The sequence below is a fragment of the Manis javanica genome, chromosome 14 (genome assembly GCF_040802235.1).
Source record: "Manis javanica isolate MJ-LG chromosome 14, MJ_LKY, whole genome shotgun sequence".
Taxonomy (NCBI): Eukaryota; Metazoa; Chordata; class Mammalia; order Pholidota; family Manidae; genus Manis; species Manis javanica.
The window spans coordinates 93,497,617-93,524,382 of NC_133169.1; the positions used below are offsets into that span (position 1 = coordinate 93,497,617).

The 26,766-nt window shown below is 45.7% G+C and overlaps 1 long non-coding RNA gene across 1 annotated transcript; it reads right to left on the minus strand.

Annotated features, from left to right (window-relative positions):
• Positions 1–3,919: 3,919 nt before the first annotated feature.
• LOC118972018 (uncharacterized) lies at positions 3,920–7,504 on the minus strand. The gene is made up of 3 exons (XR_005060798.2): positions 7,233–7,504; positions 5,605–6,263; positions 3,920–4,838 (listed from the first exon to the last, which is right to left on the minus strand). It is a non-coding gene; the product is annotated as an uncharacterized lncRNA (long non-coding RNA).
• Between the last annotated feature and the right edge of the window lie 19,262 nt (positions 7,505–26,766).

The following is a 26,766-nucleotide window of genomic DNA, read 5'->3' on the forward strand; positions in this document are numbered from 1 at the left end:
GTTTTAAAAAGCTACTACTGTAAGTAAAATCATTATAAACATGTAAACATGGCCCAATAATTTTACTTCCTAAAAATGCATCCTAACGATAATAAGCCTACATACACAAAGGTCAACCTAAGAGAATGTCCACTACAGGATCTTTTGTCAGAGTGAATAATTGGAAATAGCCCGTGTCTGGCCGTGTGGGGTTAGCCAACTATGTTATCTCTACCATAAGGTACCATTCAGGTGTTAAATATTATTTTGTCAATTGATGTTTATTACATAGGAAGATGTTTATGAACATGTTTATATTCTTTTTTTTTGTTTATCTGTGTTTTCGAACTACCACATGATGAGCATGTATTTAAAAAGTAGGTCCAATTATTTTTCAAAAGTAGTCTTACCTCCAAAAGGAAGTTGTATAAAACCAATATTTTTCCAAAGTCCAAGAAAACCCATCTACTAAAGAGATTCAATTCTCTGATTATGACAAAAAAAGGAAAAAGTCACAGAAAGCTTGAGATATAATCTGGGCCTATGTGCATTCTGGTAATTAATTCACTCAAGGAACCTTGGTTGTATCACCTCAATTAAGGCCTTTGATGACAAACACAGAAAAGGACTCCAGCCAACTTAAAGAAAAGAGAACTTAAGAGAATGCTATTTAAGGGCCCACAGAATCCCTGAGATGCTAGGAGCCAGGCTGGGAGAAGCAGGTACCAGGAGAGCTCAGAGAAGAGAAGCAGGAAGGGCAGAGAACCCCCATCAGGACAGCACACCACCCCTCCTGACACAGTGACTGGCCTCCACCAGTTCTGCACCCGTGGGTCACTCACCCAAGTTCAGAGTCGCTGGAGAACACACCAAAGTCAAGGTTATCTTTGTATCACCTCCTTCCTCCATTCTGAATCGAAGAGTAAGGAGGGAACCGATCTGGTCCCTCCACCAAGACAGTGCCTGACAGGGGAGTGCTATATCCCCAGTAAATGTGGGGTGAGGTTGGGAAGGTAAAATGGAAGGTGCAGCATGGAAGTGAATAGATGGCCACTGGAACCCCTTCCATGTGTTAGGCATTGGGCTGTTCTGGCTTCTAGGCCCAGTTTCTCTGCCAGGAACCTTCTGGTACAAATAGCTCAGCAGATCTACAAGGCCAGAAACACGACTCAGAGGAGATTAAGAAGTCTTTGATTTCATTATTACGTTTATAAACTTGAAGTGGGTTAAGGTTTTCTATTCCTAATTTCTTCTCGTCTGCAGAAACAAACACTATTTTTCTCTTCTGGCTCTCCACACTTTGACGGGTACAAATGTCCCTTTTCACTGAACTGCACGGCAGCCTTCCGTGGCTGGAGCACCTTATCAGCAGAACACAGGGGGGTTATCTTAAAAGTCTCAGGGCTTGGTTTAGGCTTACTTTGCTTCAGGTGCCTTAGCTAGAGAATGGAACGTTGTGTGTGTGTGTGTGTGTGTGTGTAAGAGAGAGAGAAAGAGAGAGAGAGAGAGAGAGAGTGGACTTAGAGAACAAAGAGGAAGGAACAAAGAAGATGGCAATTAAATTCCAAATCCAAATTGCTGAAATAAATCAATGCTTGCCTGAACTCACAAACTTGAAGCTGCATAACTTCCATCTACTTAAGAGCTGCTAAAAATTTAAACAGTGAGACTAAGGATTTTAATGTGGCTGCAAAGGAAGAGAAACAGAACTGCGCACACCTTTCCTCCAACGAAGCCAGGGTGTCTGGATGCATTTCAGTGAGGTCCACGGAATCAACAAGACCCTAGAACAAGATGCTGTGGCACCCATGGGCACATAGGCCGTTGACAGGGGTCCTCAGTTTACCTTTCAGACAGTCTTTCTACTTCAGAAAACAACTTGTAACAAGACCTCCTCTAAATGAAGTGTGAAAGTAGAAACCCCTCTAATTTGCTGTTAAGAGTCAAGTCTCCTACAGGGCCATGTTTATTCTTATTTTGCTCCGTGTCCTGGAATGTATGATCAGTTCCTGCTCCTCCAAACCCAAATCAGACCTGATGAGCCAGTCCTGTCGCTCAGGCTCCTCAGCTTGGCCTCCGGGGAGCCCTTGGGCTGCACTCTGCCTCCCCTCCTCCTGCCCTCACAACACTCTCCTGACCTGCCCAGCTTCAGCCGTGCTGGGCTTTTGACCAGGACACACGTCCCGGCCTCCGGGCTTTTACATTCACTGTTTTGTAGGACTGGAGGCTTCTCCTGGGGTACAACCTTTTACAGAGAGGTTTCCCCTTGACCACCTGTCCCCTGTACCAAAATCTGGGCAGTATTTGTCTTTGAATTCTGTTTATGCCACGTATAGCCCTTATTTCACCCTGCAACAAATTCATTGATGTACTATTTTTTTACTTGCCTATCCTCTGCCTCCCCAGTAAAACAGAAGCTGCTAGAGTTTAGAGATTCTTGCTTCACAAAGAGCTTGGCTTGGAGTGGACACTCCCTTGGTGAGAGTTAAATGGATGGAAATATGAGCCAGTTGGATTTGCACTCAGAGTTGCTGTGCTTTCCAGAGGGTCAGAATTGCCCAGGAACCAAGGGCCTTCAGAGGCCACAGGAATCCACATCCGTGTGGATGAAAGGGTGCTCGCTCACTTCCATGACAGGATGTGGCTTCAGGAGACACAGGCCCGCGTCCAGGAGGAGCTGTGCAAAGGACCAGGTGGTTCGGACACAGTGACGTCATGTCTGCCGTTGATAAGTGGATGAGGACCCAGGGAGGGGGACAGAAGCTTCAGACAGCCTCTCCTGGGACAGGCTGCCCAGCAGTCGGTTCATTCCAAAGGAATTAACAGGATGCAGCGAGAGCACGAGGCCATGTAAGCCCACGACGGGCCGTTCTTAGTAAATTGCTGTGTCGCAAAGTCTGCATGAACCTGCTGTTTGAACACTGGAAAGCCAACTGCCTCCCGCAGCAGAGAACAGAGGCTGATAAAAGGTGGCGGAGCAGAGTTATCGCTGCCAGATAAGAGACTCCTGGGCCTTTTTTGTCCTCAGCTGTTCTTTGTCCTCTAGTCTTCCTGGTATTGTTGTGTTTAATCTACTTATGTTTGAAAAGGCCATTAACTAATTCATGTTTTATTATCGATAAAAATCACACAAATCAATATTTAGTCTTTCGGGAAGGAAAACTAAAAAATAAAGTCTTCCAAGAAGAGCCAAATCAATGAGACAGACATCACGACTGTCACCTGCCAGGCAAAACTGTGGCACAACTGAAATTTTATGATGCATTTCTAAATTTGTATGTGGCAAAATTCAATTTTGTAGTGTGCAGTTCTGTGAGTTTTAATAATTTATAGACTTGTATAACCACCATATTCAGGATATTGGGTGTTAGTGGAGACATTTTCAGTATTAAATTTCATGGGACATTGTTGACTGGCTTCAGCTAATATAAACAAATCACTTTCTCCCACACTGCCCGTCCCCCCCTGCCCTCTGTCAGTTTGTCCTTTTCATAAAGCTTTTTCCTGTGACTAGGAGATGAAGCTCTAATGAGGGCAGAAGCTGCAGTGGGAAGAAGAGAAAAGTGGGCAGATACAGAATGAATGGCTTCTTGCCCTATCAAATCCCTCACACTGGTTTGGGAGAAGAGGTCAGGAGCCTTGACGAGGGATCGGTGAGGTGCTGGGCATGAGTCCAGACTCTGTGCTCAGGACCCAACTAATAAAGCCGGACTCTGACCCAGGGAGGGTCCATGTCCTTGCACCTGGAGAGGCAGGCGTGCAGAGCCAGCCTCCGGGGCACAGGCACTGGTGGTCTCCCGAGGGGCAGTGGCCACTGCGAGCCATCACCAACCAGCACTGCAGGCAATGGAGATGGCCAGAGCAGAGAGGAATGGGTGAGCGCAGCTGACATCTCTGGATGCAGGTACCTAGGTGGGGTCACTTTGGGGTCTCCTACAGATAATAAGGGGCACTTATAATAGGATGGGCAGTGCTGGGTGGAACTATGATTCCCTGTTTAACTAGAACAACCTGGACAGCAAGAGGTTGGCAAATATCCGTCCCACAGATGTTCAGCTAGTTTTCTATGTAGCAGGCCCTGCGCTCAGCTGTGGTACCGTACTAAATAAGGCGGATTCCTCTTCTCAAAGCATCCAGAGCCAGCTCAAGGGGACGGGGCTGGCCATAATTTTGACACAGTGCAAAAGTTACCAAGGCCCACAGAAAGGGCAAATGGAGCTCATGGCATTATCATTGTTGTTGGCATTGTTTTATTATTACATAGCATTTATTGAGTGCCTAGTATTTGCTAGTCACTGTGCTAAGAAAGGTGCAGGAACTTAGTTTTGAGATGACATGACGTGGCTAAAAAGGGCCGGAGCTAAGATGTTTTTTTTGTTCAAAGCCCTTGTTGTAAACAACCATGAAATAAACATCATAGCAGTAACCCCAACCATGTAAAAACATTAATGGTTGACGATATTACATGTATGGGGCACTTAACTCTCTCCTACTATTTTGAGAGCTATTATGCAGAGGAAAACAATATAATCAGGCTGGATTTTTGACACATGAGAAAGCAGAACAGGGGCCAGGATATTACAGAGAAACGATTCAGCTTGGTGCAGGACTGGCTCAACATCTGGAGCCATCTAGCACTGTAGGTACCAAAGCCCAGGCTGGGTGCCGTCTGCCAGGAACGCTGAGGCAGGAACCCCAGCCCCAGGTGCAAGGTTCAATATCACCTCTGTTACTCCCCCAACTCGTGGATCCTCTGATGCAGAGATTTGAAAATCTCAGTCTGAATGTAAGGTATCCATGCCACTCCTTTTAGAAGTATTTAGTCCAAGGTGGCCTGTTTAACCATGGAGAAGTTATCTCTATGGAAAAATAAATAAATAAGTGAATCAGTTTAAGTAAGATTTTAGAAAACATACCAAAATTGTAAAGGTGTTTGTTGTTTAGAAACTTGAGTGGCACAGACTTGTTTGTTTGACCATCTGGAAAGGAAGGGTAACGTAGCATGTCATTTGGGTCTTCAAGGACAATATTTATAATTTCCTAATGGTTTAAAGGTTGTTTTCTGTTTCGAACTTCTAGGACCAATCTATGGATACCTAAGACTTAACTGGGATAGTCAGAATGTGTATTTCTTGATCTCAACATTATATGAATAAAGGTGCAACTGACCAAGTTTGGTAGGTACACATGGGAAGGTGTGGTGAACGGTCAGAGGAAGTTTAATGTCCTCATCATGCGACATAGGAGTTAAGAGAAGTCCATCCCTGAGGTCGCTCGATCATCAGTGAAGGTTTAATTTTGCTCTCTAAAGTTGCAGAGGTGACCACAGAAGGCACTAAAAATATGATATCGGAAGGTCAGTAAGAGACAACAGTGAAGAAGTAGCTACATAAGCATGTTACATAGAAAGAGGGAGGTAATTTTGGGAAAACCTGTAGTGAGTGATGGTTTTTCTATATGCACCCATTTTCATGCACAGTAATCACATCTTTCCATTCAGCCAGTCATTATTTTAGGGATGCGAAACCCATGGCCAGTCCTAGGGATGAACTTGATTTGCCTAAACTATCTATCTGGTCATAATGACTGATCCAAATTGGCCCAATTTGGGCCAATGATACGTACTTTGCTAGGGGTCCGGGAAGAAGATATTTTTTCTGTGCTGTGAGAGATCTCAGAAAGAATCTCTCTCTCTTTGGTGATGTCTAAGGACACAACATCATGGAATGCTGAGGCTGCCTCCGTCATCCTAGGGAAACCCCGTCTGTGGTTAGAAACAACGCACAAGAATGAGCCGGAGAATCTCTGAGAAGCAGGACAAAAGTCTGAATGATGTCATTAGCTTGAGCAAACTCTACCTGAAGCCATTGATAACCCTTGAAATATTCAGTTATATAAAGCAATACATTTTCTGATTGTCTACCCAGTATTCTTCATCTACTTCCATGGATAGTAAAGCCCAGTTTTATTCAGAGGAGCATTGATCCCAAATAAATGACTATAATCCCAGCCTCCCATCACATGGCTGAGTTCTGGACAATGAAATTTAAACAGATGTGCTTTATGGAACCTCCAGGAAGACTCTCTCAGGATTCTGGATATGGCTAGAGCGCCGTCTTCCTCTGGCTCCCGGCTCCTTCCTGCTGGACTGAGGAGCAACAGCAGCTGCATTTCGAAACCTCAGAAACGGAAGCCACAGGGAGGCAGGAAAATAGCAGCTCCTGAGCCCCTGATGAATGCGGGGCTTACACAGCCAAGACTGGGTATCTTCAGGCTTCTTTTACCTGAGAAAACAAATGTTAAAGTGTTTAAGCTACTACTAATTTGTATTTTTCATTATATTCGATAAGCCTATTCCTAACCAATACAGCTTGTATTTCTATAATTTACAAAACTAAACAGTCCTGGTAGATGAAATAAAACAAAAAATTCTCTTTTCTGGAGACAGCTAATTCTTGGGAGGTAAAATGACAGATGATGACTGCTTTTCCTATAAGCATTGCATTATTTTATTATTTTTTTAACTTTGATATAAAAAATAAAATATGAAGACAATGCAGTTAAGCACGAAGAAGCCATAGAGTAAGGAGTGAAACATCAGAACAGATGATTCGAGGGAGCTCTAGAGAGGGGGATTGATGTTTTACAGGAATCCCAGATAGTTCTCCAAGGGAAGTTTAAAATGTGGAAGAAACCGCTAGAGAGCATTGTGTATACACGCACACACATACACACACACACACAAATGGTCTCATAGACTACTAAATGAGAAAATATTCACAAAATATTATTAAGAGAAAAAGGCAGAATGCCTAATAGCATATTTAATAGCATTCCAACTGTAGAAGCCCTGTGGACAGGATTAGAAATCTATGAGGAATCTCACAAAAATTAACAATGGTTAGCTCTAAATGGCAGAGCCATAGTTCAAACTTGTTTTTTTTACTTGCACTTTTCAGTATTTGTCAAATTCTTCTACACTATGTCTTCTTTGATAATCAGAAAAATGCAATATACTTTCTTTCAAATGTTTTTAAAATATTTTTTTAATCGAAAAAAGTCCTGGGCATTGATAACATAGCTATCTGGGGACACCAGCCAGCGTCAGCTGTGTGGAGGGAAACTAGAGAGGGGATGTGACCACACTTGGGCTACGGGCGACGGGAGGTGAAGCAGCTCTGCTCCCAGGCCTCGCAGGTGCGCCCAGGGCCACACCGCCAGGGCTCAGGGCAGCACACGTGCCTGGGACATACCTGCTAAAGCAGAGAGTGCAATCCACATACTCCAAACACGCACGCCTGCAGGAGCGCAGCAGCTCAGCTCTGTGTATGGGCAGCGAGCCCCGGGCAGCCGGGCTTTCGTCTGGCTTTTCTGTCCTCCATCCAGGGATGGACCCCAGAAAGCAGAGTGCGAAAAATGCAAGAGCATGTAATAGGGGCATGAGGTGGCACACGTTCAGGGCTAGTGTCCTTCTGCACACTCGGGTGGTGACAAAGCCTGGCTTTGTGTGGTTTACAGCTTCCAGTATCTTTCTGATCAGAAGGCAGCCTGGGTCATAAAACCTTGAGGAGAGAAAACAGAAGAAGGTACAAAGTTGATGTAGATGTTCTTTCATGTGGGCACCAGTAATACAATAAACTCCAGATTAAGAATACAAAGTCAACGAGGAGCCTTTGAAATGGGTTAGCCGATTAGCTTTTTAAAACAAAGCAAAATATCATGCTCTTCCTGGAAAATGAAGCGCAAAAAAAAAAAGGTAGACATTTATCTGGCAAATAAACTGGAAATTTGATGGCCCTTCCCTAAGCCTCATTTCATAGTCTAATAAATGAGATGACTGGTCAAGATGAATTTTATTAGACTTTTGGAAAGTTACACAGCAAAGTTACCAAAAGAGCAGATTCCATTATAAGATTAATATAGTTCATTAAGAGATTTAGTTGTCTTGTCTGCTTCTGTCTCATGCAGTTTAAAACCCAAATGGTTTAGAAGGCAAAACAACACAGTTTGACTTTCTGGTTTCCCACCTTTCTCATTTCAGTTCTCACAATACCTGTGTGGTGCCTTCTCCAAAGCCCAGACATTCTCCATTCTGCCACACTGTCTTTGTGTAGGATCCACCTAGTACTAAAAGTTTCCCAACATCTCTTTTCCTCCTAGCCTCTGCTTCCTCTTTCTTTTTTTTTTTTTAAATAATGACAATATGATAAAATGTAAACTATTCATCTGACCCTTAGGGACAGTCCCCATAGTGATCCTGGGTAATTCTTTTTTTAATGAGCAAAACCTTCAAAATTTCTGAGTAGCTTAAGGAAAGAAATGGTGTCCTAATTCATCTCTGACTCCTCTGAATCACAGAGGACACTTGGTCACTCCATTCACACTATTCACAGAAGAGCGCCCAAACTCATGAATTCTTCAGGCCCACCAAAAATAAATACTTTCCACCCTGCTCTCATGAATATTCCCTGCTTGAGTACCTTCATGCATGATAGGCCCATAAGAAGCCAATATTATTTACCTGGAGCTGGGAGGTAACGTGCATCTTGGTTTAACTTGCACAAATTCAATTTTATATGCTTGTAAATACATAGAGAAAAACACTAATTGAAATACACAGGGCAATTCTGCCTTCCTTCCACTCTATGACTGTATGTCCTAGAATTAGCATGGGAAGGGAGGAATGAATTTCATCCCCTCATTTGCTCTCAGCTGTGGTGTACTTCTCCTGAAATGAACATCTCATTGTGCTGAGCACGTCATCACTTAGGGTCTAAAATGATGCATTGTAATAGCACATGTCCCCTCAATATAAATAAGCACCATCTTCTGATACTCAAGCAACGCAGCCACAATCCATTCTAAGCTGGAGAAGAAATCGACTGAGCTGAGTTTATTCTGAGATGGCATGCTGGTTTCCAGTGTTGTCCTTTATGAGGACATTTATTGACACTATAATTTTTGCCCGTATGTTATTTTCACCCTTCAACTAACTTTGGAGACCAAGTCTAAGGATGCGACTGCCCTGTGCATATCTTGAGTCCAGGGAGAGAGATGTGCCATGAGTGTGAATGTGCACATGTGGATGCACGGGTGCACATGAGTTGCCATGACAGAATGCAGTTTTAGGCAGAACAGAAACTCTCTTCATTAAAGTCTCACATTCTGCGATTTTTCTTTGCTCGGATAGTTAAGAAAATAGATTCTGCAGTAATTGTAGAGGTCCCTACTCCAAGGGAATGACCTTTTCCTCTAAACTGGGCATATGTTCTTTTCAAAGAGAAAATGAGATCAACATTGGGAGCCAAAATAGTGGAAGCATAACCGCACAGCACAGTGGACATCAGAGAAAGGTGGATTCGGTGGGAGAACCACGGAGACTGCACACAGCAACTGTCTTGTAGAACTGAAGTCATGCAGGGCATCCAAGTTATAGGCTGTGTGACACCGGACAGGTCACTTCCCTCCCGTAGAGATCTCAAAAGTGGTTGTACATGGTGCTCCCTCAGAGGACTGCAGGAAAGATTGAACAATGCATGTAAGTGCTGACACGCATTACAGGCGTGCACAGCGTACTCAGTCATGCGTTGTTATTATCACTCGCCACTCATAACATGAGGGATGGGATTAGACAGTTCTCTCCAGTTTTTATGTTAGTGCAGACTAGCCAGAATAAATGTACAGGACACACACGTATTTTAAAAAGTAATAAGAAACAGGTGAAATTCTTTCTAGTAATATCTGTTATTTGATTGTATACATATGAAATGTTATCATTTCAGCATGTAATTAATATAAAAGTCATTAATGAGATATTTTGCCCTCTTTTTCTTGTACTCAATCTTGAAGTCGAGTGTGTGTTACACTTACAGTACGTCTCAGTTTGGACGAGCTGCATCCCACATGCCTAATAGCTACGTGTGGCTGTCCACCATCTAATGAACACAGTTCTAGAACAAGGAGCTGAGTTCTACATTTGCTAAAGCAATCAATGCCCCCAAAGCACTCTGAAGTTCAGCACTGAAGCCTTGGGTGAAAGATCGGGGTAGAAATGCAGATGAAGGAGCTATGGGCGCTGTGCCGTGAGCATAGATGGCCACGACCAAGCCTGAAATCCTTCCTGGTGGGCCATCGCTGGGTTAAGGCTTCATGTCTGCAAAGGAGTTCCAGGAAAACACATGAACCTGAATGAAAGGTTGCTACCACTATTCGGATTCCTCCATAGGCTTACGAGAGAGCAAGAGAAATCACATTATGCCTGTGTTCCTGATTAGAGTCCAGTTATTTACTAGTGACTGTAGTCCTATTTATCTGTAACAATAATTAAAAGTTAATGGACAAGACAAATTGTAATAATCATTAAAAGAATGTGAAGACAGTTTTATGTTAGTACTTGAACCAGAAAGACGCCGACAGTGAATAGTGAAGCAAAAGTCAAATTGTGGTGTGTGTGCGCGTGTGTGGACGACTCTAGACACCCTATGAGCTGCTGAGGGAGCAGTGACTTAGCTGCTCATTGAGAATCCAGAAGGATGCTGAGCAGGTACTGGAGAAACAGGAGGAATGATCAAAACTGCCTGGCAGGAATTAAGATGTTGGAACTGTCACTGGAGGCACTGCGACCGACCTACCCCGTCCACACTGCCTGATGAGGCTTCTTGGAGCCCAGAGGAAAGAGTCCCCTGATATCAAGCCCCCCTCAAGGCTCGATGTCCAGGGGCAACTGCTCCATCTCATCGTGTCCAACAGAATGAGATGTAAACTGACCACACCCTCAAATCAATGTATTTTGTCTTCTGATGAGCAAAATGGAGAGACAGAGAGCTCAGACATTAATTGTCCCATACCTGGGCTTGGGTGTTGGTCCTGCCTTCTGACTCAGTGCCTCGCCTCTCCAAACCAGTGGGACGGGATCATGAGGCACCTCCCTGGCAGGAGTGTGGTAAGGCCCGAGTGGATCGATGCATGCAAACGTCTAGGTTGCCGTGTAGGCATCTTGTGACTACCATTTGTTCTCAACTCTTCTGCCTGCAGATTTCACTTTGCTAAAGGAAAGTTTTTTAATTTGGCAGAGTATAGCAAGAATAAGCATTTGGATGATTCTATACATTTAGCTCCTTATTATGCATTTAATTATTTTGGGTTGTTGGGGAAAGAATCAATAAAAATGCCAATAAGGAAGGTTTTTAAAAACGTATTACCATATTCCAACATAAAAATAGAAGGGAAAAAAATGTATTCTGTCTTTATGAGGAGAATCTTTAAGGTAGCACTGTGATCCCACTGTGACACGACAGAATCTTCTGGGGACAGGAATTTAATAGAAGGAAATTAAGTTCTGAGACTCATTCAAGGGAGTCTAGCTGTTGTTACAGGATGAACACACCACTTCCCTTACAGGCTCCAGGCCCTGGGGAGGAGCTCTGGCCTCCCCTCTACATGCCCAAGACTTCTCGTCTGTAAAGTGAGCGCATTGTACTGAGGACCTGTATTTCCTTCTGCTTCTCACGTCTTAGGATTCTATGTCTCTGATAGAATTGAGTTCTATAGATTCTATTCATGAGCATGTGACCAGATGGAAATAATTAGTTTTTAAGGGTTCTCCCCCACCCTGGAAGAGAGGTTCTTCCTATCATTCTTGGGATTACAGGGTGCAGGATCAAGAGGAAATGAAGAAGGCGAGGACAACAAAGAGGACCCGAGGATCTCGGGGGAGAGAAACGGCAAGGAGCACCTGCAGTGCGAAATGCGGTGGGAAAAGGCAGGAGAAAAGGGAGTTTGCAGGTCCCTGGGAGTTACGTTTCCCTTTCACGTAGTCGAGACATATTTTCAAAGGATTTGGTTTATTTTTAAAGGGCTCCAGATAGCTGGAAACCTGTTGATGAAGCCCCAGTCCTAGACCCACCACGCGGGCTTCGGTGTCATCAGCTTTCCTACCCGTGCAGCGCCCCAGGCACGTGGCCAGGCCTCACCTGGATGCCAGCACCTCTCCTGACCCCCCGCGCTCCTGGGAGCCTCTCGGGTGAGATCTCTGAAGTGCCACAGAGGTGACGCTTCAACCCCTTTTATCTGGGAAAACTAAGATGACAAATGTTGAGAGATTTCCTTTTCTCCCCTCGTTCACAGTTTTCTTTACCTAGATCTCCATCCACCCTTTGTACAGGAACATTAGCACTGGGCAGACTGTATTTTTTACTTTTCTGAGGTTTCCTTCTTTTCTTCTTTATTTCCTTGTGTGTTCCAATGCTTCATGATGCTTTTGAATTGAAATGGGAAAATGACACTTGATGAGAGATTCCTTCTGGACTTTTCCTTCCTCCCCCCTTGCCGGCCAACGACAGGACAACTGAGGTATTGTCTCTCCAGAGAGTTTAGACGTCTCTCTTTAATCGCGGAGCGCTTGTGCGGAGCGGCTCTCCTGCTTCCCCCACTGCGTCGGACATGACCCAGCCAGCGGCCCCTTCTCCTGGCGAACAACGGAGCCGGTTCACCTCTTTCTTTCACAGAGCACATAGCCTCTCCCACTAAGCAGAGTCCCAGGAAACATTTGCTGCCTTCAACTACCTCACGAACAGCATTGAAATGCTGCCGCAGCTCTTGAAGACTCCCTTACTGTCCATTCTGAAGCCCAAAGGGGTTGGGGAAATAGGGAAAGTCCCCCTGCAGGTTCCCATGGGGACGGGAATAAATGCAGAACAATTTAAGGAGAAATGAATACACTGAAAATAACATTTTAGGAAGGAAAATAATGTCACTTCTTCAAGCATTCATATTATACCTTTGGGAGAGTGTTTAAAACAGCTTATACATTTATGGTCTTTGTTACTTACGAAGCTTACCTCCTCCATCCTAGTAATACAACTCATATATGTATCGTTGTGAACAGAATGCCTATGCCCCTAAATTCACCCGTGAAGCCCTAACCCACAGTGTGATGGAATCATGGGGTGGGGTGTTCGGGAGGGACTGAGGTCATGAGGGCGGAGGCCTCCTGAATGACATTCGTGCCCTTGTGAAGAACAGACGCAAGGAGATTATTTTTCTCTCGGCCAAGTGAGCACAACGAGAAGACGGCTGTCTGCAAACTGGGAAGTGGATTCCAGCAGACACCAGATCTGCCGGGGTCTTGATCTCGGACTGCCCAGCCTCTAGATGGTAAGAAATAAATGTTGGTTGTTTAGGCCAGCCAGAGACTGTTTTCGCAGCCCAAACTGTTGGGAAGGAAAGGACTCGGCTCGGTGTCGCAGGGAGTCAGCTGCAGTGAGACCAGAGACCAAAGCCGTGGAAGCGAAGCCAGTTTTGGTGTGCTCAGCAGGACAGGAGGGGTGCTCGTTCCGAGGCTGCTGCGATGTGGTTCTGGCAGGGCGGTGAGGGCCTTGATTGGCAGCCGTCAGCTCTCTAGGCTTGTTCCGACTGGCGAAATGGGGACAGGGCTGTGCTGTGCCCGTGCCTCTCATGTTTCTTATCCGGTGGGGGACCCTGGACATTTCCTGAGTCACTCTTGGACCCTGTGGCTTCATCTGATTAACTCTGAGTCATTTCTCTGGCTCTATCAGACCTGCTCCCTGAGTCATTTTTGGGGGGGCCCCCTCTCTCCTTTTCATCCCACTCATTTCTGTCTTTCTGCCAAACAAAACTAAGACAGAAATATACATGTATGTCACCTCAGAGTCTAAATCTATGATCCTCTCTCTTCCTTTCATTTACTCATTCAGGCATTTTTCCCTGGTGCCCATGGCAATGTGTCGACACCGCGGGAGGCTCTGGGGGCACAGCCACGACTTAGGGGAGCCAGCTGGGTCCTTCCCTCAGGGAGCACCCAGGGCAACAGGAGGAACAGATAACTTAAAAAGCAGGCACACAAATAAACACATTCTTGCAGGTGATGTGCAGGGGCGACTAGGCGCTCTGACAGAAAGTGAAGGAGGGATAGGGGGAGTGGGCGTCCCTCAGGAAGAGGTGCCTTTGATGAGCTCTAAGAACTTCAGGGACCCGTCTCTGAAGCCCTGGGGGGAGGGCTGCTCCAGGTCGGCCCAAGAGCTCAAGGCAGAGAGAGTCGGGCATCCGAGGAGCGGAGAGGAGGCTCCTCTGGCGGTAGCAGGGAAGAAGGGGAGAAAATTGACTACGTGTGGTGAGGAGGAACTTAGATTTTGCTCAAGGCGCAAGGGGAAGTCACTGAAACATGGTAAGCAGGGGTGTCCCATAGCCCCATGTACATCTCAAAGACCATGGGGGGCAGGGGGTGAGGTGGGGGGGGGTGAGTAGCACAACGTGAAAGGCAGGTATGGGACGGGCAAGAGGTCCAGCAAAAGCTGGTGGTGGTTCAGACCAGGGTGGTGGCAGGAGGAGGTGCCCGAGAAAGATTTTGGAAGTAGGCGTGTCAGGACTTCCTGTGTCGTTTCTCTGCTCGGAACCCGCCAGTGGCTCCTCTCACTGCTTAGAGCGCAGGTCCCAGATGCTGCAGAGCCTGGCCCCCCTCCCCAGCCCCTCTGCCCCCGACTCCTTCATGTGGTCCAGACACACTGACCTCTCGGCGGTTCCTTGAAAATACAAGCCATGCTCTTGGCCCCTCTGCTCCCTCTGCCTGAAACGATTTTCCCCAGGATGTTTGAAGACGTGATTCACCCCCTCCGCTCCTTCCATCTTGGTTCAAATGTATCTCCACGAAGCCGTCCATGACCACGGTCCTTACACCCGCCTGCCCCACCCGGCGATCCTTACAGCGCTGACAGCCGGATTGTTCTTCTTGGCACTTTCCACCTTCTGTCGTTCTGGGTCACTTTGGTTTTTATTTTGTTCATTGTCTGTCTCCCTCCCCTAGAACGGGGGTTGGGGAGCCCCCAGGAGCTTCCCCCTAATGCGGAACAGAATCTGGTGAGTGTTAGGGGCTTGGTACATGTCCTTCTGCAAATGTCAGGAGTCAGGGAAGGAATCAAGGATGATTCTCAGGTTTCAGGTCCCCCCTGGGTTTATCCTTCTAGGGGAGCGTCATTTTGATTCTGTGACGGAATTAAAATAAGTGCAACTCCATTTTATTCTACAACAAAATCAGCGTTTAGAATACAGTGGGGCTGAACTTGTTTTCCTCCAAAGGTGGGAAGTGCCGATCTTGAGGAATCCGAGAGACCCAGGCAGAGGAGCTGAAGGGAGAGTCGGCGCCCCTTCCCTCCGGCCCCGGACCTCTTGCTCCTTCCTGCACTCCTCTCCCACCCTCCTCGGCCCAAGCAACCTCCGCTGCTCCCCGCCGCGAGCCCTGCACCCTCTCTCTGCCCTGTGCTGCCCAGAGCACGCCCTACCTTTCATCATACCCGACACCTCCACTCACTCACCGTCCAGCGTCCGGGTCCCCTACAAACAGGAACAGTGACTTTATCTGGGAATAAAATCCTTGAATCAATTTTCCTCAACTCACTCTTCCAAATCACTCCCCACTTAACAGCCGCACGAACCACCCCCTGGGCTAATAAATCTAGACGAAACACATACCCCTGTCCACCTGCTTGTTCAGGCCTTTCTCTCCCTTGTAGGGCCACCTGATTCCTCTCCATTATCTTTCACAGTTAACATAGGGATTAGGCAGCAGTGACTTGGGATAGCTAATGACATTCCCATGAACCAAGACTTCCAGAAAGCCTTTGGTGAATAAAATAAACACCAGCGTTTCGTCGCAGAACCATGGACTCATAAAAATGCACTCTCAGTTCCTCCCTCAGCACTTTCACCCTGATGCTAAGTGTCCTGCTCTTTGCTGGCCTGGTAGAAGAAAACTCGTTTCATTTTCTGTGTGAATGACCTTGTGTTGTGGAGAGGATTAAACAGGGCAGTACACAAGAACCTGTACTCACTGGACAGAGCCTGGCCTCCAGCAGACACTTGTAAGTGTCACTGTCCTGATATGCCAAACTCCTGCCCCTCTGCCTCCTCTCTGATCGCGGCGCATCCACAGAGAATGCCCCCAAAGGGTCCTCAGAATCAGGGTGCAGCTTTCCTTTTCCTGAAGAATTTCACTGCCATTTAATGCTTTACAGCCTGGTAATTTTCATTTGTTTTCAGCCAGAGACCTGATAAAGGAGCTGAACTTCCTCTTTTTTGGAAACCTTAAGAAATTAAGTTTAATAAAACAAGATGGTTATTAAATTAAGAACCGTGGATCTTAGCATTTGCCGTGGTTCTTCAACTACAGACGTGCAGTGATGGCGAGTGAGAGGTGCACCTGAAAAAGATGGGAAAGGTCATTTGTCCTATTTTGTCATTTTCTTTTTCTTATAGGAAATTAAGGTCCAGAGGGAGAAAAGTCACTTGCCTGAGGCTATGCAAGGAGTGTGTGGCTGGGCTGGGATGAAACCAAGCTGTCCAGCTGGTGAGCCAGCAGCCCTCCGTCCTCCTTTCCTCACTGGCACGGGATTCCTCGTGCAGAGCTGAGGTCACTTCTCTTTGCTGAGACTCAGTCCGTACAGGGACAGAAAAAGAGGGTCCTCAGGCTGTGCAGAATCCAGGACAGTGACGGTCACCCTCAGTCATGCTGATGTCTCAGGCACAGAGAGAGGGCCAGAAGCCCGTGCAGACTTCCTTGTCCGTCATGGGCTTCTTGGATTAATCCAGATTTGACCTAAACTGAATTGTAATTTGCAGAATCAAAAGAAGGCCAAGTTTGCTGGAAGGATGGGACAGGGAAGTGATCTGCGTTATCCCACATAGGGCTTCTTTAAGGCAAGTACCATATTTTTGTAATCTTGCATTTCTCAATAAGTATTTGCTGAATGAATGATAAGTTATCAGCCTTTCTCTGCATTATTCTTAAACAATATGCTCTAAACATATTCTAAGCTCCTGTCAGAGCGTCATACCCAGTTACATTAATCTGGCAATGTAAGAACTAGACCTGAAAATAGTGGTGAACAAAAAACTGTGCTCCAAATAAATGTGCCTACTGGACTCATTCCCCAGCTCATTTATCTTATCTAATACAATTTCTAGTTCTATATTTATCTTAAAACAACTTCTCGTTTTGACAAGTTTGGGATCAAAATGTACATAGCCCTTCCTGTCATGTAGGAAAGACAGACAGTAATCCAATGCAGACAAATAAATGTCTAACTACAATTGTGGTAAGTAGTATAAAATAGGGGGAACTCTGAGCAACAATAAACTGATTAATAGAGGTCAAGCTTTTAGCATGTGGGAGGTGATGGCCTACTGCCACTCATACCCTTCTCCACCTGTGAGTTCTGAGTTCAGTTCTAGCTGCATCCACTTTAAGACGCAAGCAAGAAATTCCCCTGCAGCCGCCTGACTTTTTAAGTGCCATTCTTTCTGGAGCTCTGCTTCTCTACAGAGCATGAGCGAAACAGACAAAAAGAAGCTAGATTTCATTCATTCATCACATATTTATGGAATCCCCGTTAGGCATCAGGCACTTTGTTAGAGATGGGATATAATGGATGGTGGAAAAGATCTGGTTTCTGCTCTTCTGATGCTTACAGTCCTGTAGGAGATATGGATGGTAATAACATGATTGTGCAAATAAAGATATAAATACAAATTATAAGTACCAAAAGCACAGGAACTTAGGCAAAAACAGAATTTAATTCCAGCTAAGGTTCTTGAAAGGCTTTTCCAAAGATTGAGATTCACACTGAGATTTTTAAAAAATCACTTTATTAAAGTATGATTGGCATGTAAAAAAGATGTACATATTTCATGTAACAACCTGGCGGGCATGATGGTGAGTATGTGCTTTGAAACTCTCCCTTCCATCAAGACAATGGACATATCCATCACCTTCCAGCATTCTCTCCTGCCCATTTTGCCATTATTTTGTGTGGGGGTGGTAAGAACACTTAACATAGTATCTATCCTCTTACAAATTAAAGTATATGACACAGTATTGTTAACTGTAGATACTATACTATATAGTAGATTTCCATAACTTATTTTTCCTACATAACTGAAACTTTGCACCCTTTGACCATCACCTCCCCATTTCTCCCTCCCTCCAACACCTGCAGATCACCTTTCTGCTCTCTGCTCCTATGAGTTCGATTGTTTTAGATCCCACATGTAAGTGAGATTGTGTGGCATTTGTCTTTCTGTGTCTGGCTTATTTCACTGAGCATAATGTCCTCCAGCTCCATCCCTGTGGTTGCAAATGGCAAGATGTCCTTCTTTTTTAAGGCTTAAAAAATAGTCACATGCAAAAGAATGGGGTTGGACCCTTATCTTATACCGTCCACAGAAATCAACTCAAAATGGATTAAAGACTTAAATGTAAGACCCGGGACTATGACACTCCGGAAGAAAACTTAGGGGGAATTCCTCTTGCCTTCGGTTTTGGTCTTGGCAATGAGTTTTTCGATATGACTCTAAGGCGCAGGCAAACAACCAGGACCACATGGAGCTGAAGAGCGTCTGCAGAGCCAAGGAAACCCTCAACAAAACAGAATGGCTGCCTACAGAATGGGAGAAAATATTTGCAAACCTTACATCTGATAAGAACTCAATAGAAATAGCTCAAACAACTCAATAGCTGAAAGACAAATAGCCTGATTTTTAAAATGGGCAAAGGGCCTGAATAGACATTTCTCCAAAGGAGACATAAAAAATGGCCAATAGCATATGAAAGATGCTCAACAGCACTGACCATCAGGGACATGCAGATCAAAACCACAAGGAGACAGCCCCCCAGTGATTCCCACTCACCTGACACCAAATGCAATGGTGTATTTTTTCCCTACGTATATGTACAACAGTAACAATATTAGTATACACAGCAGTAATAGTATAACTCCGTTCAGGTTCCCAGACCTGATTCTAATGTGTGTATGTATGTAGGAGAGGGACTTCCCACGCATACTAACACCAAGCAATTCTTGAACACCAGCAGGGTGTTGGAGAACTCAACTCAGTTCTGATGCTATCTGCCCGGGCACAGCACCAGATTCCCAGGTCATGGGCTCCATCCTACAAGACTGCCTTCCAGCCCCCAGTCCAGATGCCAGTTGCAAGTCCCTGGCAGTTACCCGTGCCTCAGTTCTGGCTCTCCAAGCTTAGAAGCTCTCTCTGACCAAGAAGTGGGGATCCGACCGAACAGCACAGCAGAGCGGGGAGAGCAAAAGGCTCATCTGGGGGGTTTCGGGAGGGCTTCATTGCATAGTCAGACTGACTGAATTATTGGCCACTGGCTGATGCAGCCTCCAGCCCCCACCCTTGGGTGGGGTCTAAAAGTCTCTCATTAACATGACCAGACACCTGTTTCACCTTTAAGACTGTGCGGTGTTTTCAGGAGCTGGGGATTCAGAGCAAATATACCTGGGAAATACATATTTTGTTGTATGAATGACCAAATAGGTATTTCTTATAACTCATTATATCATACCCTCATATCTTTTAGGATGTCTGTTAGCAAAAAGACAAGAGATAACAAGTGTTGATAAGAATGTGGAGAAAAGGGACATGTTGGTGGAAATATAAACTGGTAAAACATTTTAGAAAACAATATAGAGTTTCTTCAAAAAGTTAAAAATAGAACTACCATATTGAGATTTGAGGAAAGTAATAATAGTTAACAAAGCGGAGAGGATGATGGTCTGGTAGACATGCTGGAAAAGCACTGCCATCAGGCCAGGTTGTTACTGGCAGAGCCTTTGATCTGATGATTTAAACTCTAAGTTAGAGTGAACTGAGTATTCCAGAGTAAGGAGTTAAATTGTTAGGGCCAGCAGCCTGGTTTTGTATAGTTCATGAGATAAGATTAGTTTTTACTTTTTAAAGGGTTGAAAACAAATCAAAGGAATCGTTCACAACATATGAAAATTATGTTAATGTAAATTTCAGGGTCCATAAATGAAGTTTAATTTTAGCGCAGCCGCACCCATCATTTATGTATTGCGTCTGCTCCTTCCATGCAGCCCCAGCAGATCTGAGTAGCTGCAACACAGATCATATGGCCCACAAAACCCAAAATATTTGCTAGCTGGCCCTTTGCAGAAAAAGTTTGCTAATGCCTGGATTATAACAAAGTGCTTCTTTGGAGAAGATAAAACTGTCACTATTGAGGTTGCTGCTTGAGGGAAGAATTTAAATGTTTCAAGTAGGGAACTCATACTGGTTCCAGGGAAAAGTCCCTCGCATGTGTGTAAAAGTGATTGGCCTGCTCTTTGGCCCCAGGTGTCCCTGAGAGATAACTGAGGCTTCAGTTGAAGCCTTCACTTCCTTAAACAGCTGCTTTGCACCAATGGAGACCAGGCAGTCACTCGCAGAGGTGGGGGCATTTGAGTTGCAGCTGCAAGTGTTCCTACTGAGAGAAAGAACTGCCCATGGGACTTGGCATCTCCTGTGGCAGAAGCAGCCAGCATGTAGTGACACCACGGCTGCCAGGGCCTGTCTTCCTCATTTCCCTCTTCCTGCTGCACGGACTCTGGAAGGGTAAAAGGGTTGCGTTATTTGGAATGCTACCCTTCTCCACATCCTTATGTCAGGGCCAGGGGCTCAGGGGTGCACAGCATGAACAAGGAAAAGCATGCAGCTTGGTCACTCGTGCGCTCCATGCAGATCTGACAGGTTGGAGAGACAGGGCCCAGAGGTTTAAAACAGAAAACAGTTCTGCTTTGATCCCTCCTGCTGGGACGAGCCGTACTCAGAGGGGAAGAGCAGTCCAGGCAGAGGGAACAATGTGCTCGAAGGCTTCTGAGTGAAGAAGAGCTTCCTGTGGTGAGAACAGAAAAGAGGCAAAGAGCGAAGGAGACAGTGCAGGTGCTGGGGTCAGAACGAGGCTGGCGCCCCAACCCGCTGGGCCAGCTGAGGGTGTTTATCATATGTGCCTTCAGACAGCAAGGATGTGTTTTGAGCTCTGCCAATTGATTATGTCGTCAAAAGTTGTGGCCTATTGTATTTTCCAAAAACGGCCACAGCCAATGCCCCACCCCACAGACCCCTGTGTCAGTGAGAAGCAGATCCCCCCCCAGGGAGAGGTGGGGTCTATGTTCCTCCCCCTGGAGTCTGGGTGGGGCTTCCCACATGACTTCCTGGGCTAGATCAGGAGAAGGGTTGCAGCTTCGGCCTGCTTCTCTAGGAACCCAGTCGACATGCCGTGAAGAAGCAGGGAGACCACATGGAAAAGCCTCGTGAGCCGTTCCTACCCACGGCCCCCACAGAGGCCCGGGGCACGGCTGGTGTGAACCCCCAGACGCGTGAGAGAGCAAGCCTTGAGATCATCCCAGCTCCCAGCTGTTGAGTCACTTCACGCCTTCTGGCGTTCCCGGCTCAAGTCCCACACACTGTGAGGCAGAAGCCAGCTTCGCCTGACTTCCTGACCCAGGAGCCGTGAGCACAATAAAATGGTTGGCAGCGTTTTATGCTCCTCGTTTGCAAGGGGCCAGGAAATGAGGTCACACAGCAACAGACAGCCCAGGAGGCCAAAGTCCTAAAGCCTCAAGTCCCTCAAACCCACTCTTGTCAGTGGCCTTCCTTGGTAGGATACCTGCCGGCAGCATTTCTCCCTTGACCTTTGACCTCACTACCTAGGCTGCACAGGACTCCTTCCAGGCCTCACCCAAGGCTCCCCCTGCCAATTCTGTTGCAGAAGCTTCAGCTCACACATTTAACTCTTTCACAGAACCTAAAGACTCATAGTGTAACCTAAGAACGCATTTGAAAAAGACATTCTAACAGAACATGTAAATCTTACCTTGCTTTCCTCAGAGATATAGCTCCTTTGAGAAAACTGGTAAGGCAAAATCACTGTTAGCAGCTCCTACGCATGAAAAGAAATGAACATTATATGCAAATCTGGTTTTACCTAACTGCAGGAAAACTTGGGTGCTTAGGTGAAACGAATACCTGCTCACAAATTGTCACCTTTCTCACAAACCCCAGCATAATTCAGTCTTCAGTCTGCAGATTCCATCAGAACACTGCTTCCTTTCTCATCGTAATGTGTTTTCTCGGGAACAGAGCCCTCCTGGAATCGCAGGAAGTTTGATGTCAACTCTCAGGTTTCCCCAGGTGACGGCCGGGAATTGCTGCATGGTCATCTTCTGCCAGCCACAGCCTTTCTTGCCCACCACCTGCTTGTCCATCCTTCTTCTCTGGTACCACCAGGAGGATGCTTCTAACTAGCAGAAGGGAGGAAGAAGGCAACTCAGCATCTCTCTGATGTGCTTCGTGCCCTCTGGCTTTGCAGCCTCTTCGTGCACAAGGAGGAACAGGGGTGGACTCTCCGGTGACTGCTGTTTCCCCGCCCTCAGAGCGGTGAGCACCTTGCTCCGCCTTGGCTGGGATCTTCCACTGCTCTTAAAAGCACTGTTCGATTTAAATAAAATAGGAGCCTTCCAGATCAAATACTTCTCATTTCTGAAAGGAGATCAATTCCAATTTACTTCTGAAATTCTACTTTCATGAAATAACCTCTTTTGCAGCCTTCTGGGGTTCTGACTTTTGTAGCAGATCTTATTGAGCCGCTGAAGATTGATGGATGTAAGGGGAGAGGGGTGTGGGGAGAGGGGAACCTGGCTGGCTGCACCACTGATTCTTCTGAGCTCCCATCAGGCGCCAGGCCATGAAGATAAACCCTGTCTGCGAGGATTTTGTTTAATTCTCCCAACAACCTTATGACGTGCAAAGAAAAACCTCCACCATGTTATGGATGAGGAAACTGAGGCATACGTTGCTTAAGCAACCTTCACGTGGTCACACAGAGCAGCAGAGGTAAAGCTGGGACCCATCCCGGGTCGAACAGCTCCCAAGCTGGTACTTTGCTGCATGCTCAGTTGACTGACATGGAGCCACATTTGGGGGCCGAGGGGTAAGGCCTTCCAGGCTGCATCCACTCCTACTCAGGCAGCAAATCAGCCGCACACAACATGGTTTTACAGGATGTCTGATCTCGGTTGATGAATGATAATCACTGCCCACAGTGTTTGCAATTTTTCTTCTTGACTGTTTGGATAGGTTGCTTTAAAAAAATAACCAAACCCTTGAAAAAGTGCTTAGCACCTAAAAATAGCCCCAGGAAGCTAATAGCTTCTAATTTGAACTTGCTTGAAACAGGACACACAAGGATCATGGTATCAAAAGCAGGGGCTGCACAGGATTGGAGTTGGAAGGTCGGAGTTGTGATTCCCGTTCCGCCCAGATTTGCTGGGCGACTTTTGGCAAAGGCAACTTAGTCTCACCTGCACTTTGCACGGTTTCAATTGGGTGTCAGTCTAGGGCCCCCAGTGTCTTCAGACTCAGGGGTGCTTCCATGGTCCGCATCACAAGGCAATCTGACTCTCTTGGAAAGGAAGTTTAAAGCAAAAAATTCAAGAACAGAACAAAATGAGAGTATATTAATACCCAAGAAAAGATTGGGCTCCGGAGTTTTGCTAAGCCCAGAACTGCTCTTTCTAAGGTCTGGTGTGTCACCTTGCTGGGGAATCTGTGACTTAACTCCAGACCCTCTCAATAAATTCCTCACTGGAGAACAGTAGGGAAACTGGGTTTCTGTTGCTTCAAACCCACTAACCGAGCATAGTACTTCTCGGAATAAAACAAACCAAAACCACAGTCTAAATGGTCCCAGAGAGTGTCCTCCGGTTCTAAGACTTCATGGTTTTTATATCATCGTCTTTCCAGGTCCTGCCGTTGTTTCTCCGCCCTGACACCCCCCCTGCAGATGCAGTCTGAAAAGGAAGGGACAAAAAATCAAGCAATTTAGCATTTTCCCTACAAGTTTCCAAATAGCTAACATAGCTGAAAATCTGGGAAGGATTGCTGGACATTTCCTGTCTTTGTATTTACGATAAAATATGATGGTGGTTAAGTCTGAGGAAATCAGAATGAGTTTTGGGACTAGATCACCATGGCCACTCGCTAGTGTTCGGCCTTGTAAGAGTTGCTTCATCTCTGAATCTGTTTCTTCAACTGCAAAACGAGTGTAGCAATGATTTATTAAGATATTAAATTGTGTTCTGTTCTCACTCTATTTTTACCTTCCATAAACCCCCACGCACATATGCTTGTGCGTAAATACATGTGCATTAACACAGATGCATGTGCACAACCTTCACGCACAAGGATATACATAAAATTCCAAGAGCAAGAATTTTAAGAATTCCAGGCCTTTTGTGCCTCTTTGACTTAGAGCCACATGAAATCGTGCGTCTGGGCCTTACCTTCTCGAGTGGTTCGTGCCAGGGGAGGGGGCATAAGAGGAAGGACAGCCCTCATCAGAGGCAAGAGGACATAGGGCTTTGGGTCCCACGAGCAGTAGGAACCTGGGCCCTGACCCCCGGAGCCATCCCCAAGGTGGGGCCTGCTCCTTAAGGGGTCTCCCAGAGGGAAAGGCCAGTCTCAGCAAGGGCTCCCCCAGGCTTAGCATGTAAGGCATCTAAGTGCCCAATGAAGGACCCACCCAAACATGGAGGAAGTGGGCATCAGGGGCCTCCTTGGGGGACTGGGGCCAGAGGGTTTGTGTGCCACTCTGGGGAGGGAGGGAGGCTGCCCCCAGATGATGGGGACTGAATTTCCTGTCTTCCCATCAAAATGGGGACTCAGAGTCACATTGCTTGTCAAATTTTGTATTTTATAAAATGTATATATTTGTTTTACAAGAGTGGAATTATGTAATGTAAGGCATTTACCGCTTGCTTTTTTCGTTTAACAATATACTTTGGATCCTTTCCATGGCAATCCATATAAATATGCCTAATTATTTTTAATAGAAGTAGTGCATGCTCATAGTTTAACGAATTCCATACGTACAAGGCACGAAGACACCAACTGAGAGTCCCACCCAGCTGTAGAAGTCTTCACTGTTCAACATTTCATGTGTATCCATTTGGATATTTTAAGCACATGTGAGCATATTTCATGCCTGTGTTTAATTAGTCTTCACCAAGATAGGTTATTGTGGTTCCAATTTCTTCTCACTGTGTAGCTGTGGGAACTGTTTATCACCCAGAAGAACTATGGTCTGATTTAGAAGCCGTTTTCTATAGAAGAGAGGCTCTCTCTTCCAGGACCCTGATGGGGGCTCCAGCCAAAGATTCCTGTTTCTAAAAAGGCTAGACATTTTGTCTTCTAAATCCTTTTCAAAGCTATAAATAGCAGACAGTGATTAAAACCAAGAATAGACAGGTTACTCAACAAGACATATATAATTTTGAGTGCGCTTGTTCTTTAAAACAGGCCATAAGTGACTGTCTTCAATGGTTTTCTTCAAACCCCACCTACCTATTTTCAGTAAAGGTGACCCCCAACTTCAACTTTCAATCTTACAAGCTTATAATGGAAAATAATTTCTGGTCTGTTTATTTAACACATTTCTCATTTATCACGCGGTATCTCTGCTAGTACCGGTCATCCAAGCCAAATGTAATTCAGGGCCCTAAAGAGCTGCTAATCACCAATGGAATTTTCAGAAAATCCTACTTTAAAAATAATTTTGATTACATATTCTGTCCTCTCTGTATTCCCTAAATGATGGGAGCCCAAACCAGGCAAGTCCGAGTGGAATGAAGTGGGCTGGTAGATCCAGGAAGATAAAATCAGTAGGGTCTTTTTCTTTTTGACATTTTATTAAGTAAGAAAAAGGATTATTTTCTATGGAAGAACTTCAGTCATTTTAAAAGCTTACCTTAAGACCACACCCCATTAAACCCCACTTGTCACTATAGTGATTTGTTTGGTCATGCGATCCCCAGTACTGCGCCCTAAAAGGAACTCAATTCTAATGGCATAAAGAAGAGCGCGCACTTCTTTAAGTAACAAAGGGACATCAGAAGCTTTCAAGTAAGGCAATGACACACGTTGGTCTGCCTTTTGGAAATGTGTATAAGCAACTTTAGGAATAAGTAATAAAGTTAATAGACTCCAAAGGCGATGCTCGAATCCATGGTCTCGTCAAGACACGATGGGAGCTCAAACTAGGCAAGTCCGAGTGGAATGAAGTGGGCTGGTAGATCCAGGAAGATAAAATCAGTAGGGTTTTTTTCTTTTTGACATTTTATTAAGAAAAAGGATCAAAATAAGCATGAGATCTGTAGCACAAGTGGCCCGTACTGGCCTGGAGCTCTGGTACTGGGCAGGGGCACTCCTGGGGCTGAGAACAGGCAGTGAGCCGAGCTTACGAAGTCTACCAGCTATCCCCCATTTCAGGTATAAAGGGAACAAGGAAAACAGTCCGTCATGGAAATTGAGACTGTGGCAGGAAAATCATTCATGGCAAAGAGAAGTTTATGAGAGACGGTGCAGAGATGGGAAGGGGCACCCACGGACCTTTCCACGATTTAATTACCAGGGTCACACAAGACTCATTTCTACCCTAACTTGTTACACTCCACAAAGAAGCTGACAGTGGAACCTGTCAGCTGAGCCCAGAGGGACTCCCGGGCCTTATGTTACCAAACTTCAGCTCCCTACAAATCTCCAGATGATGCCAGGGACAGAGGCTTCCCCTTCTGAAAGGAAACCTGAGCACGAGCTTTCTCCCTCTGCCTTCCAGATGGCATTGCACACGTCCATTAGAAATGTTCAGGAAGTGCTTTCCTCTTTGGAACCAAGAGAAACATTTTCTTTCTTTCTTGGGAGGCTGCTCCCACTTTCTCTCTTTCCTTAAATGGAATCCGATGTGTTTTTTCCAAATGATCCGTGACCGATCCCTTGCACGATTATGCCTCTGGCAGATACTCCGCAGTGGGCAGATAAGGGTGGGGCTTGGTGACGTACGTTTCTCTGCCAGTGTCCTTAGCGATGCCCCAGCAGGCTTCCAGCTCCCCTACGCACCTGTGTGAGTCAGCCTGCTTTCCA